Below are 14,661 nucleotides of genomic sequence, written 5' to 3' on the forward strand. Positions count from 1 at the left end.
GGTCCAACTCTCTCAGCCTGGCCTCATAGGAAAGGTATTCCAACCCTCTGACCATCTTGGTAGCCCTCCTCTGGACTCGCTCCAACAGCTCCAACAGCTGTCTTTCTTGTGTTGAGGGCTCCAGAGCTGGACGCAGTACTCCAGGTGTAGTCTCAAAAGGGCAGAGTAGAGGGGCAGAATCACCTCCCTTGACCTGCTGGCCACACTTGTTTAGAGCCCAGGATACAGTTGGCTTTCTGGGCTGCAGGCACACACTGTTGGCTCGTGTTTATCCTGTCATCCACCAGCATGCCCAAATCCTTCTCCCCAGGGCTGCTCTCAATCCACTCATTGCCCAGCCTGTATCTGTGCTCGGGCTTGCCTTGACCCAGGTTCAGGACCTTACACTTGGCCTTATTAAACTTCATGAGGTTGGCCTGGGCCCACCTCTCCAGCCTGTTCAAAGTCCCTCTGGATGGCATCCCTTCCCCCCAGCATGTCGACCTCATCACACAACTTGGTGTCATCAGCAAATGTCAGCAAATATAAACTAGAATCATTCTTTTTTTTTTTTTCGTTAATATTTTAAAACAAAGATTTAGAGAGTGACTTGGTAAGAACATGGAAGAGAGATCCAATGGTGGCTGCTAAACACACAAGTGATAATAGGACAGGAAATTACCTGACCTATAAACAGTTGGGAGAATATGGGATGTCAGTAGATTAAATGTGTCATGTATTCCCATTCTTTTTCCTAGGTGTCTCTTGATTGAAAACTCAAAATTACTAGACAAGGATCAATCCAAAAGGATCATAAACAATTGTCCTCTCTCTTCTTTTTTTTTTTCTTTCTCTTTCTATTGAGTTCTGGCATCCAACATTTGTTTCAGTCAAGTTGGCAACTTTTTGATTTGCAATGAACTCTGCCCAGTTCCTACCAGACTTTCAAACTTTGTACAAACTAAAGAGTCTTGTAATACAGTTATAGATTCTTCTGCCTCACCCTGAAGTATCTCAAATTTTATCTCAGTCAGTCAACCTGCTGATTGAATTACTATATCTGAGGAAATATAATATTTAGTTCAAATAAATTTCAGTAACAAAGTATGTATCATATAGGAATCACTGGTGTAGCTTTATGTCCTACGTTGTACAGGTCATAGACATGATGATAATTTAAAGCAGATGTAATAAAAAAATGCTTCATTAAGTTTGTAAACACTAGAGAACATCACTGAAATGTGGACATTTCAGAAGTAGGGGAAAGATGACTGACACTAAGTCAAAATATGTAGAATCATGGAAACACAGATCCCTCAAGAGGTTTTCTTGTTCATAGAATCGTAGAATCATAGAACAGTTTCGGTTGGAAAAGACCTTCAAGATCATTGAGTCCAACCTTTGTCCTAGCTCTATCAACACAACTAAACCTTGTCCCTAAGTACAACATCTACCCGTCTCTTAAACACCTTCAGGGATGGTAACTCCACCACCCCCCTGGGCAGGCTGTTCCAATGCCTGACAACACTTTCAGTAAAGAAATTCTTCCTAATATCCAGCCCGAACCTCCCCTGGTGCAGCTTAAGGCCATTTCCCCTTGTTCTATCACTTGTTACTAGTGAGAACAGACTGACCCCCACCTTGCTACAACCTCATTTCAGGTAGTTGTAGAGAGCCATAAGGTCTCCCCTCAGCTTTCTCTTCTCCAGGCTAAACAGCCCCAGATCCCTCAGCCATTCCTCATACAAGACACTCTCCAAATCCGTGACTAGCTTGGTAGCCCTCCTCTGTACCCTCTCTGGCACCTCAATGTCCTTCTTGTAGAGCGGGGCCCACAACTGGACACAGTACTCGAGGTACAGCCTCACCAAAGCTGAGTACAGGGGAATGATCACCTCCCTGCTCCTGCTGACAAGACTATTCCTGATACAGGCCAGGATGCCATTTGCCTTCTTAGCCACCTGAGCACACTGTTGGCTCATGTTCATCTTTTCAAAATATGTTCAATAGACCCCTGACTCCTGTCACAGATATGTCTCTCAAAATCTTCAGGTATTTTACAACTTCTATGTAAGTATTACTATCTTTGGAATGAAAACATTCTGCATGAAACCTAAATCATTCTTGCTGAAAATTAAAATGTTAAAGTATTTTTGTCACTCTCCCTGGGCTTCCCAATTTGTTTTACACCTTTCTTAAAGTATTCTGCCCCAAGGTGGTTATCAGACTCTCCTTAAGGCTTTTTTCAGTATCAAAACGAGTCGAATAATTATCTCATGCCTTATTTATTACATTCTTGCTAATACATTGCAGAATTTTATCTACCATTTTTTATTAGCATTACATAGCTAATACCTCTTCAACTTGTGACCCACTATAACTTCAGTCCATTTTTTACTATAGTACGACTGGTTAGCCATTTAAGCAGCATTTTGCATTTATACTTTACATCTTTTATCCTCTAAGTGCAGAACATAAACTTGCCTTTAGAGAATTTATTTGTATAGATATCAGTTTCCCAAAGTCATTCTGAATTCTCATCCTATTTCCCTTCTCAAGGAGCTGCTATACCAATGCTATAGAAGTGCACTGTGTATTCTATCATCCAAGCCATTAATGAAATTATTGAACAGTACTCAGGAGAAGTCCCAATGGGACCTTGCTTAAGATACCCTCCTAGTTTGACACCGAGTTATTGGTAAGTAGTCTTTAGTAAAGTTTTAAATTTATTTCTAATTCTATCTGGACCACGGCTTCTTAGTTTGCTCTTGAGAATAAGAGAATAGTTTGTCTCAAAAACCGTGTTGAGAAGTTCTCCTAGGTTACAGTGTAAAATGTGCCCAAAAAAAGTATTCTATTACGATCTTCAGGAGCTGTTGAGACCAGGTGGGGCGGTGCTCCCTGCCTCCCCCCCCCCCTCTGGACTATCTTCTGTTAATGGGCACAACAATGCCTTATCCCATAGATAACTAGCTCCTGGACTATCTCCTGTTAACGGCCCATCAAGGAACTGCCTCACGACTCCCCATCCCATTGTGAAATGCTCTGCCCAGGGGGAAGGAGCCAAGCAGTCCATGCTAAATATAAACTGAGATCTGGAACACCCTAGCAGCCTTCTTCCACTGGATTCCCAGAGGAGTTTTTCCCCCACTGGAGTTCCAGAGGACAAGAGCTACCTACCTACCACTGGACCTTCCAAGGAAGACCAGACCCTTTTACAAGACCGCTGCTTCAACAGAACTACATCCATCGCTTCAGGAGGACTGCAGCCAGCATCTTATCGGACTGTTACTGCCACCCTAACAGGGTGTCAGGTTGTATTTTCTGACTCTGTCAGTGTAAACCGGTGGGTTGGGTGTTTTTCTGCCTTGTGTTATATATATATATATATTAGTAAATAACTGTTATTCCTATTCCTCATATCTTTGCCTGAAGGCCCCTTAATTTCAAAATTATAATAATTTGGAGGGAAGGGGGTTGCATTTTTCGTTTCAAGGGAGGCTCCTGCCTTCCTCCGCAGACACCTGTCTTTCAAACCAAGACAGAAGTATCACATCTAATGTTTTCTTCTCATCCACAAGGTTAGCAACTCCGTCAACTAAAGAAATTAGATGGGTATGATATAATTTATTCTCTGTATATCCATTTTGGATTTTTCTTATGTAATTCTTACAAATCATTATTTAAGAACATGTTCCAGTATGTTTTCTCATACTGAAAATAACCTACTAATTTATACTTTCTTGGTAAGGCTTTTTTTCCTTAAAATTGTCCTACATTGTATGACCTTGTACATCCTCCCTGCATTTTTCAAGTCATTAACAGATCAAACTGTTTCAGGTAATTCTTTCAGATCTTTAAGGTGAATTTAAACTAGTTGTACTGACTTAGCATGTTTAGATTAAGTAAGAATTCTTTAATTTATTAGTTTCTTATTTGGACCTGTGTTTCTGTTATTTTGTTGTTCTTTTATGCCCAACCTTGTTACCTAACATTCACAACTACTTCAGTCTTCCCTATATCATGATTCATTGTTTCACCTTTCTCATTAAGCAATTAATCTATGTTTTCTCTTTATCCTTCTTTGTAATGATTTATAGGAGCTTTAATTGCAACTATTTGTGTTCCTGACAACTTAAATAGCTAAACCGAGGCTGGAGCCTGCTCAATATGTTCTATCTTGTGCAATCAAGATTGAAGCTGAAACAGCACCTTAAGTGTGTTTGTTCTTTTGAACAACTACTAGTACTTTCTTGGCTGCTGATCCACTTCTTTTCTCTTTCTTCCCAGCATATTAATTCATGGATTAGAGTTGCCTGGAGTCCACTGTATTACAAGTTGTTTGGAAGTGCAATTTATAAATTATAAACGTATTGATGTAATGTTCATCAAAAAAACATGCTGATCAAGAAATTTCCAATGTATCCTTATAAACCTCTAAACATTCCAAACTCTAAACAATCTAAAATTCCAGTCTCTAATGCCACTACAATATTAGTAAGGTCACTTGAGGTTTTGATTTATAATAATGGCTAATTCTGGTAACATTCTAATAAATTGTGAAAAAGCACTACTAGCAGCATGATGAGAAGAAAAACACAAAGACCACTTCTTCCTTTGCTTGATTAGGATTTCTAGACATCATTTATGGTTAATCCAGTGAGCTGAGCCTGATCCCAGACTTCAAAAGTCAAGAACATTAAAGCCTTCGATTTTCTTGCATGGTCTATCATTGAGCCAATAACACGATTCTTGCAGTTACAGATTGACTGTGCTTTAGCAATATCTTCAGTGAAGATGGCATAACACTGTACTGGAAGAGGGATCTGGTCTTGGACACCAACTTGCAATACATTCTGGAATAGTAGTGTTCACTAAATCCTGTAATGTTTGGACTAGTTGACTACTTTCCATTTCAAAGAAATTGTTTTCTGCATAATGTATATTTACAGATTGCTGTTTAGTAACTGAAAGTATTGTTACTTTTAGTTACTAACTCTTAGTTACTTTTAAAATTTAACTTTTTACATTTTTTAGTTTTACCTCAGGCAGTTTATTGTTACTTCAACACATAATAACTTGTTAGCATTGTCAATGGATTGTAAATTATGGTATTAATTGAATGTTAAGCTGGTAATGCATTATGTATTGTACCCTGCCAACTGGAAAGAATATAATTTGAATGTCTATATTTTTTTTTTTAATAACTAGGAAATGTGTACAAGTGCAAAATGTTATTAGAATCATTGTTTCCTTAAATGAAAAAAAAATGAACTAAAGATATAATGGCTTACGGTTAGCGTGTCTGAATGGCTTTTCAATGGGCATTGGACAAAATCTTTGTGAGAGCTGCTTTATCTTTTTTGTTTGTTTGTTATTGTTGCTGATATTTTGTCAGTTGCAGCATAATAATGAACATGAAAGTTATCTAAATTTAAATTGTGCATCTTTCATTTTTCTGCCTTCAGTATAACCACACATACAGCTTCATGGCCATATACTTGTGTGGAAAAATTACAGGTTTTTTCCCTTTTTTTCTGAAGAGAATGTAAAACTGGCAAGGACATGAGAAGAAAAAACACCAAGGCCACCTCTTCCTTTACATCATCAGGATTTCTAGACATCAGTTATGCTTAAGGCAGTGGGCTGAGCTTGATCCCAGACTTCAAAATCAAGAACATTAAAGCCATAGACTTTCTTGGATATTCTATTGTTGAGCCAATTACAAACCCCTGAGCTCTGTCAGTTTGTATTAGTTTTGTCAAATGACATCTGAAGGACTCTTAACGAACCAATAGTCCAGTCCCATCAAATTTTGGTCTCAGATTCATATTTTTCAGTCACTGGATGGAGAGCTGACAATCCAATCAATCATTTTAATTGTGTACTAGCCTCCTGCATTTACATATTTTGCCTCTATATCAACCCCATTTTTTTGATAGCGTACACAGCAGCATGCACTATTATGACACTGTAGTCAGAATAAAAAGGGAGAGGTGAAAGCTCAAGTGCTGCTAGAAAAAAATCAAAAGCTGATAAGGACAATATGAATTATAATGAACGCCTCAAAGTTCGTACTGAAACTGTTCTGCAGGCCAAGAGAGCCTTCCTCATCCCTTCCATTAATGCAGCCAAATCCAACCCCAGATAGCTACAGAGAGGTGTGTATTGCTTCATCAATCCTAACTGCCTACAGTCTGCAACAGAACTGAGGGCTGAATGAGATGGGAATTATTATCTTCTTTAACATCATAGACCCATTCTATTTATATCCAGTAAGCAACAACTCACTTGCATTTCCAGAGCTCAGAACATTCATTAATCATGATATATTGAACACTTGCAAAATTCACAGCCGAAAAGATGCAAGTCTGACTCAAAGATCTTCTGGTTATTAGAAGAGAGTCATGAATAACAAGAATCACTCCTGCCCAGAACATGATACAATTTTCTTTTAAGTACATCAGCAGTCCAGATGAAATGGAAGAAACCTGCCTTGGATATTTTGGCTGTAAGCAACTACTGCCCAGAAGCAAGTTATTAGTTTCTTAAAAGCATATGAAGTATTAAGCTAGAGTTAACATTACATATCTGTATCATTAAAGCTAATTTTCCAGCCATAATGTGTTTAGGTTTGCACTAGGACAACTCAATAGCACTTATAGTTGGTTTTATCCCATCAAAGTTTTGTGGAGTTGTTCTTATACGGCAAAGTCTCAATTGTATTTAATGTTGTTTACCATGCACAATGCTTTGAAAAACTCTAGCTGGGCTGGAATGCAGCAGAGCATTTCTTCAACAGTATGGGAGAAAACAAATTAATGAAACCTGATGTCAAATCACTTTAAGGACCAGAATTTTTAGACAAATTCTTTGTCTCAGTTTCATCTTTAATGACTTCTGTGTTTTGGGATCAACACAATCAGACTTTCTATGGTTTTGAAGTAAAGACTGGGGTGGGTAGTGTCATCCTCTGGCATGACAGAAGACTTCAAAAGAAATAACAAAAAATCTAGAAGTCAGACTATTTTCAAGATCTGTCCACAATTAAAAACTGCATTTCTTCAAGGTATTTCTTTGCTTCTCCAAGTACAAGATATATTTCATCAACTTTGTCTAGCTTGAATACACAGAAACATATATAAAATTAACCAACAATAATGAAAACTGTCATTAAAAAAAAACCCTATGCATGCAAGACTGACAGGCTCAACATGACACAGATATTAGCCATATTGCTTACTACAAGACCAGAAAGCCTTAAATTCTATAGCACTGAGTGTAATCTATAGTGAAATTAGGAAAAAAACGTTACATTCTTGATCAGTTATACAAACGTCTTTGGTAGTTATGAAAAAGCAGGGTATTCTTTGAGTTTATAGCACATTGTAACTAATGTATATACTATTTAGATTTATTCCAAGAAATTAAAACTTCACCTTGTACAATGTTTACGTTACTAAGCTCATGATGCCAGCACTGAAATTTTACATTACATTTACAAAATCAATTTGACCACTGGCTGTATCATTCCCAGGTGCTATACTGGGAAAAGCCCTGTTTTTCATGAACTTATGCATATCAGGCTGCTCTTGTCTGTTCCTTCAGTGCTGCTGTCAGACTTTCTGAAGAACTTGTAGAGTACAACTTAAAGAAATGTGTAATAAACAGAGCCATCAGTAAAGGCATAGCTCTAATAAGAATTTTTTAGAGGGTAGGAGGATAGTCCAGGTTCATCCTGACTTGTTCCTTCACTTCATACCTATGCATTATGCACCCAATATATAGCTGTTTCATCTAGATAATATTTTCTTAGCTTGCTTACCAAAACTGAAATGCTGAAGTCTTATGAAAGTTAAGATATATGGTATCTACTGCTTCTCCTGTATTTACAGGAACAGTTAATATGTCATAAAAGAAAATGTGATTCATTTGTTATTGGTTTGTTCAATTCTCCTGTGAAACATGCCTATTTTGTATAAGGAAATTTGAGTTACATTAGGAATTTTTTATTTGGATGTTTACCTTGGAGGTCGACTGTAGCACTTGCTGCAGCGGTCATTAGATGCAAAATGTTCCAAAAATTATTGAAGAAAAAATTAAGTCTGGAATCCCACAGTAGGTCCTACTCACAAGGTTAAAGGCTTTTTGTCTTTAGACCAGTGGGTTGATAATCATATTCTGCAGTACGGCGTTGCATAAAAAGTAGAAAACTGCAAGTCCTGATCCTCTTTTCTTCTATGATCTCAGTCTGCTTTTACCCTCAAAGCCTACACATTTGTGGTTTGGACAGTCTTCTGAGAATTGTGAACTTCAGTACAAAAAATGTCCATGCGGTGAGATAAGGATTGAGAAGTTGGGCTGCAAGAAACAGAAGCCTGCAAAAGATGAATTTAAAAACACAAGGATTACCCTTTATGCCTTCATTTTAACAACCACTCTCTATTTTTAATCATATCAATAGAAGGAAGTAGTGCCTTCTGGCACTTAGCTAGGAATGCAAGAACTCGTGAGAGGATGAGAATCAACGTATTTATACTTAGCATCTCTTTATAAAGCCCAGTTACACCTGCAGTTGTCAATTACTGTTTATTGTGGATCTCATTCTGAAGAATGTAACTCTCCACACACGTTGCTTGAAACAAGGGCACCTAATGCACCAAGCCAGATGCTAAAATCGTAGTCATTAGACAATGAACATTATGTTGCTTAAACTGTGTACTGGATCTAACTTTTGGTCTGTGCATCTTTTAGAGTTGCAAGGCTCCTTGGATCACTCAGTGATATGTGCGATAAATACGTGTAAGCGAAAGATTCTGGAATATGAATATGACGCGTCATGTATATACACTCATTTAGATACTTTTAGAATTAGAAGTTTGACTTTTCCTCTACAAACTTTAGATCATGTTACAAAGTTTCTTTCTCCTTAGAGAAATCATGCATGTCTTAAAATCAATACCAAATAAGAGTTCACTTAACTATACTGCCGAGAATCATTGCAGATGAATTAAAGATTATCTGGTTTTGCACTCTGCCTGCACACCTAAATTATCACCCAAGTGTCTTTTAGCCTTTCTTGTTTCCAATACCTCCCTGTAAAATAAAAAATCATTGCAAGTCTTTTTGCAGGCAAGTTGCCTTATTTCTAAGGTATTTCACAGCTCTGATTATGCTTTCGTAATTCCTAAAGCTTAGACTACAAAAATGATTTGCTTGTCAACAAAATGATCTTCAAACTACAGCGGTTGTTCATGTTTTCATAATGAACTGTTTTTAACTCTGTATTGCATCACACACAAACATGCATTAAACATTACAGCTGTATTGCGATGATTTTCCTGTCAGGTGCAAACATATTTGATGGAACACAGTGTAGAGTAACTCATTCTTAAATACCACATTCTTTCATGCTTCCTTTTCCTTCCTCATCTACTACCAGTCTAGACCTACTCTTCTGCCTTTTGTAATCACCCATCGTACTTTTATTACATAACATGCTTCACTTTTTATTTGTATTTTTAAATCGGTGTACTAATTTTTTTGAGTAGAATATAAAATCTTATATGTTTTCAAATTTTTTGCCCAGCTAAATGGAAGTCAATGCACAGAACTGGAAATAAAATAATGCACAGGTTTTGTTTGTTGAAATATAAAGGTCTCTAATCTGATTGTTTGTATTTCAGGTGGTTATCTAAACTGCTTCTACACTCTGGCTAGAACGAAGCGCTTCTGTAAGATTCATCACACTTTAAAGGACACTTAAAAATAACTCACACACTAGAAATGTGTAGCTTTCTCCATCCGAACTCTGGATAACATATATGCACATTTGGTTAGATGAATCCTCTCCTATGAATCTTATTTTACCATAGCTGACTCAGAGGAATGTACAGCGTATGCTTTGTAGGTTGAATGTGTTTTCTATAATACTTCACTCTATTTATAATATTGTAAATAAACACTGTATTAAAAGTAATCAAGTTTTACAAAAGTAAAAATGTACAACTCTGTAAACTGAAATATGCCTTCCTGAAATTATAGTGTAATTCAGAATGCAGCAGGAAAAATATGCTTTTCTAGGGGGGATTTTTTTTTAATGTATCTTTTTGTGACTTGGTTATTGGACAGAAAGAATCAGTTGGTAAGTCATCATCTTCTGCTTTACTGCATGTCAATATACTGTAAATAGGTGACAGTGTAGCCCATTAAATTGGTAGGGAGTTTGTAAATATGTGTCTGCCGAATCACACAAACTCACATGTGCACTGATTTGTTATTAAACACCCTGTTCTTGTACTGCTGCATGAAAAAGGAAGAAGGTTTTTTTAAATATTAAAATCAAATATGTTACTATAAGGTATAGTCACCTGTGAATTACTTTTGAACAAGTTAGCCAAGCCAGAGACAACAGACAACTTGGGTCCAAGCTGAAGTATGACTCAACACAAAGCAGCTAGCAGAGCATGACTTTGAATCCTGCTTTAAGGTAGTACAGAGTCTCAGAAAAATAATCTTTACCAGATCTTGTTTATATTCACAAAAACTAATCACTTCATCTGCATAACACGTTCCCAGTTCTGCAGGTTGCCCAGTGATTCAGTTCACATCCAGCAGTCCCATAGCATCGTCATGTGGAAATCACTGTCTTCATAACCATAACAGAGTATCAGGTTAATTTATCAACGTCATGAAAACTTAAGCTCTTTCTTCAGTGAATCATGACTCCTTATCCATGCTATTAAACCCTTTTTTCCCAGAGAAGTTTTTTGTCTATTTTGCTGGCTGGGGGAAGGCTGTGATCTGTATCATCCTCCCAAACTGCACCAGTCCTTGTCTGGAGAGAGCACATTGAAATAGACAACGGATTTCTAAACGTGTGCATGTTTACCTACTTATGTAAAAATAGCTTCACAGACAAGATGGAGTTATGTAGACTCTTAACTCTTTCTGCTGCAGTGACAGCCAAGTGCTTCTGGAGGCGTCCAACTGGTCAGTGCTGAATGAATTCTAATAAGCAATATAAAAAAACCATGAATTGACTATTACAGGGAGTCCTAAAAAAGAATACCAGACCTGAAAATTACAAAGTCTTGTAAGGAAAGTGAATTACAACCAATGTACAAGGGAAGAAGGGATGAAAGACTTTCATAAAATAAGCTGCAAAACAGTTCAGAGAACGTAATGAAACAGTCTATACTTAAGCTGAGTAAGATGCATGTTTACAGGTCATGTCTGAAAATTTAAAAGATACCGAAAAAGGGAAAAGATGGTCTTAAAAGTAAAAACTCAGATAATCTATACAATTCCAAGCAGTCCAACAAGACCTATTGAAATTCTAATAATGTTTCATTGGTAAGGAATCCAGTTCAATTTCTAGTCAGATGTACTTTATAATATTCCTTAATATAAAAGGGATAACATCATCCTGATTAATCAGATGCATATATTTGTTTATCAGTTGTTGTAATTGCTTTAGTAAGTATGGTCTCCCCTTGCAGTGACACCACATCTACCTTATCAGTGCCGTTCCATTGGTTTTAAATGTAAAGTACTCTGACCCATAAAATATAATGCATCATTAAAATATTAATGTGAATGTTGGAAACATACCACTAAATTTCTCTCAGCTCTTACTTCTTCAGAAAATAATAAGGGAAAAATGTCACACATCATAGTAAAATATTATTAAACAGGAAGCAGAGAGGCCTGAGCTGCAGTACCATTATGTGCTTGTTTATCAATATCTCCTTATATCCTCTTAGTTTTAGAAAATTAAAATGTAATCTGGTATCAGTGATAACAACAGTAAAGTCTGCCAGATCACACAGAGCATGTTGATTTCCAGTCTTATAAATGATGAAGAAAAACTCCTAATTATTAATCTTCGTCAGACAAGTTATCCTTTATTTTCACAGCTGCAAGTCAAGATGCTCAGGTAGTTTGAAACTACTGTGGAATTGACAAAAGGGAAACTATTCCTGCACCATTGACAGAGTGGCTGGGGGTGAGGAAACATTCCCTTCTGCAGCTTGCATCGTAAAGGCAAAATCCTGAAACAGACAGGAGAGGCAACACTTTAGATTACTGCAGCAAGATTAAGCACAACTGATGCACCAGAGACGTCATCTGCCTAATTACCTTAAATATGACTCAAGTTATGGGATTAGTTTCACTTAACTGCCTAAAAGGCAGGCATATGCTTTTGAATTACTCACCCTGGCTTGTTTTATAGTCAATAGAGAGAAACAGTCATATTCAGGGCAGATTCCAGTGGATCTATTTCAGGTGTTAACTGTAGACTGAGATTAATCAAGTAGTAGAAAACATCTTTTCTCTGTAAAGTGTAAAGGGAGTCTATACAGATTGCTCAGATATAGATGTGTACATTTAGTCAGATTACTACATTCTTTGGAGAAGACCATCTAAGTTTTTCAAACAAAACCACTGAAAGGATCTTATCCATACTACACAGAAAAGAAAATGTGGAGGTCATCTTCTACTACATGTTTGTTGAGCACCTAGTACAAGGACGTTTCCGCACCTAAGCTTCCTTTGAATGCTAGTCTAATTGTCCTGGTTTGGGCTAAATCAGAACTAATTCTGTTTTCAGTTAAGTCTCCTCTAACTAACGGCATTTTCTGAAACAGCAGCATGTTTTTCCAGACAGTGACTGCTTCTAGTTCATACCAAGGAATGGTATGCAGAGAGGCCCTTGCTTATACTTGTTCTTATAGCGACCAAGGTCACTGCTGAATCTTGTGCTCCATGTTGGGGTGCTGGGAGTGAAAAGTGTCGCACCTGCAGGGAGGAGTGAACCAGACCGGTGATCCAAATCTGGCCAACAGAGTATTCCATCCCATAGACGTCATATTCAGTATAAAGCAAGAGATCACGAGGGTCAATCTCTCTTCTTCGATGGCCAACATCTGAGGAGGACTCTGTCTGTTCTTCTGCCATCGATCCCGATCCGTGCATCCCTGAATCCAGTGCCCGAGTGAAGCTCCTGCATCCCGTCCCTGTCTGCTGCTGAGTCCAGCCTGGGACTGCCCCAGTGCCAGCCCTGCAGTGTGGTAGTGACGTATCATCATCAGGGTGGGGGTAGTTGGGTTCGGTATTGGTTTTCTATCTATTTGTATATATTTGAACATATTGTATATATTTCATTATTTCCTTATTCTTATTATTATTTTTTCTTTTATTGTTACTGTTTCATTAAAGCTTTTTTAGTTTTCTTTTCCAAACTGTAAAGTCTCTCTCTCCCTTGTTCTCTCTCCTTTTGCTTTTTGGAAGGGGAGAGGGGTTAACAGAGAGCGTCTGTCACTTGTTAGTGGCAGGCTCAGCCTCAAACTATGACACTAATAAAAATAAAATATAACAGTAATCTCATATACATATGATATAGGTATTTGAATTCCCTTAGAAAATCTGTTTGGTTTGCTTAATAGCTCTCTTTGTGTTTACTTTGAAGTACATAATTTACCAGGCTAAGATTGTCCATCTTGTCTGAGATTAAAATTGTTCAAACTTTGCTACAAATTTACTTCTTTTTCTTTTCTCTTTTTCTGTAACACATTTGTCTAAGAGACATAACCATCTGTCACTAGTAGACGGAGGTGCTTGTACTGAAATATTGTTAAATCCAACTCCCACTGAAGCACTCCACTGAAACTTATTGGTCTTAGATAGGCAGTAGTTTAAATTCTGAAATTGGATTCTAGAATAAATAATCAAAACATAGTTCTTTTATTATTGTCTTCATTGTGCTCAGAATGTAAGATAAAGGTATCTTTATTATATTTGGAAGAATAGAGAGTGTTTTGATTAGTACTCAGATGAAAAGAACATTTGAAAATATGGGAGTGACAAGGTCACTCATACTATACTTTTTGAATAAGCCAGCTGGGTAACAGGAAGAAATGTTGTTTCTGCAGGGTATCTACAAAGTATTCCCAGTGACAAACTACATTAGGTGCAATAAGGGATAGGAAAGGAGGGTAAAACTCATCAGGAAAATGAGGCAATCTGGACAGAAACCAATAATTCAAGATACAAGCACTGTAATTAAACAACCGATTTCTTTTGTAAATTCTATTTTTAAGAATCTATAAAGATGTTTGCAGCCAGAGATGAGAAATGCTTGAATCAAGATGTTTTCAAAGAAGGACCTAGCCTAATAGCTATGGGTTTAAATGGAGTGGGAAAAGTGTAAGAACTAAATGATTCTGTTTCTGCCCTGCTCCTCTCTTCTCTGCCCCCAACCACTGCCTTCCCCCCAGTATGTGTTAAACATTGGTTTTGAAAAATCAGAAACTTTTATTTTGGTCGCCCCCTGTAGAACTCTTACTTAGATAAGATTGACTTACTTTTAAAGGTTTGTGAGCTTTTCTTAATAAAATCAGAACCTGTATGAGACTATAGTAGTTTTGTGTTCAAAAACAGCTGACATTTTTAGCATTTAGTCAAATCTCAGAGGAAAAGTTTTGCTCTCTGTAGATGGTAATTTTAAAAATATATTGTTCAGACATTAGTTTCATGGCTGAACTTGTGAAACCTTGCTATAGAGTAAGTCCTTCTGGGGTTGTCAACTGTTAGGACCTCTCAAGAACCCTTACACAACTGAGAGAGCTTTACATAGCGCAGATTTATTTTCAGTTCCTTTTTTTTTCTATGCTGGATCAC

The sequence above is a fragment of the Leptosomus discolor genome, chromosome 2, assembly GCF_034619465.1.
Source record: "Leptosomus discolor isolate bLepDis1 chromosome 2, bLepDis1.hap2, whole genome shotgun sequence".
Lineage (NCBI taxonomy): Eukaryota > Metazoa > Chordata > Aves > Leptosomiformes > Leptosomidae > Leptosomus > Leptosomus discolor.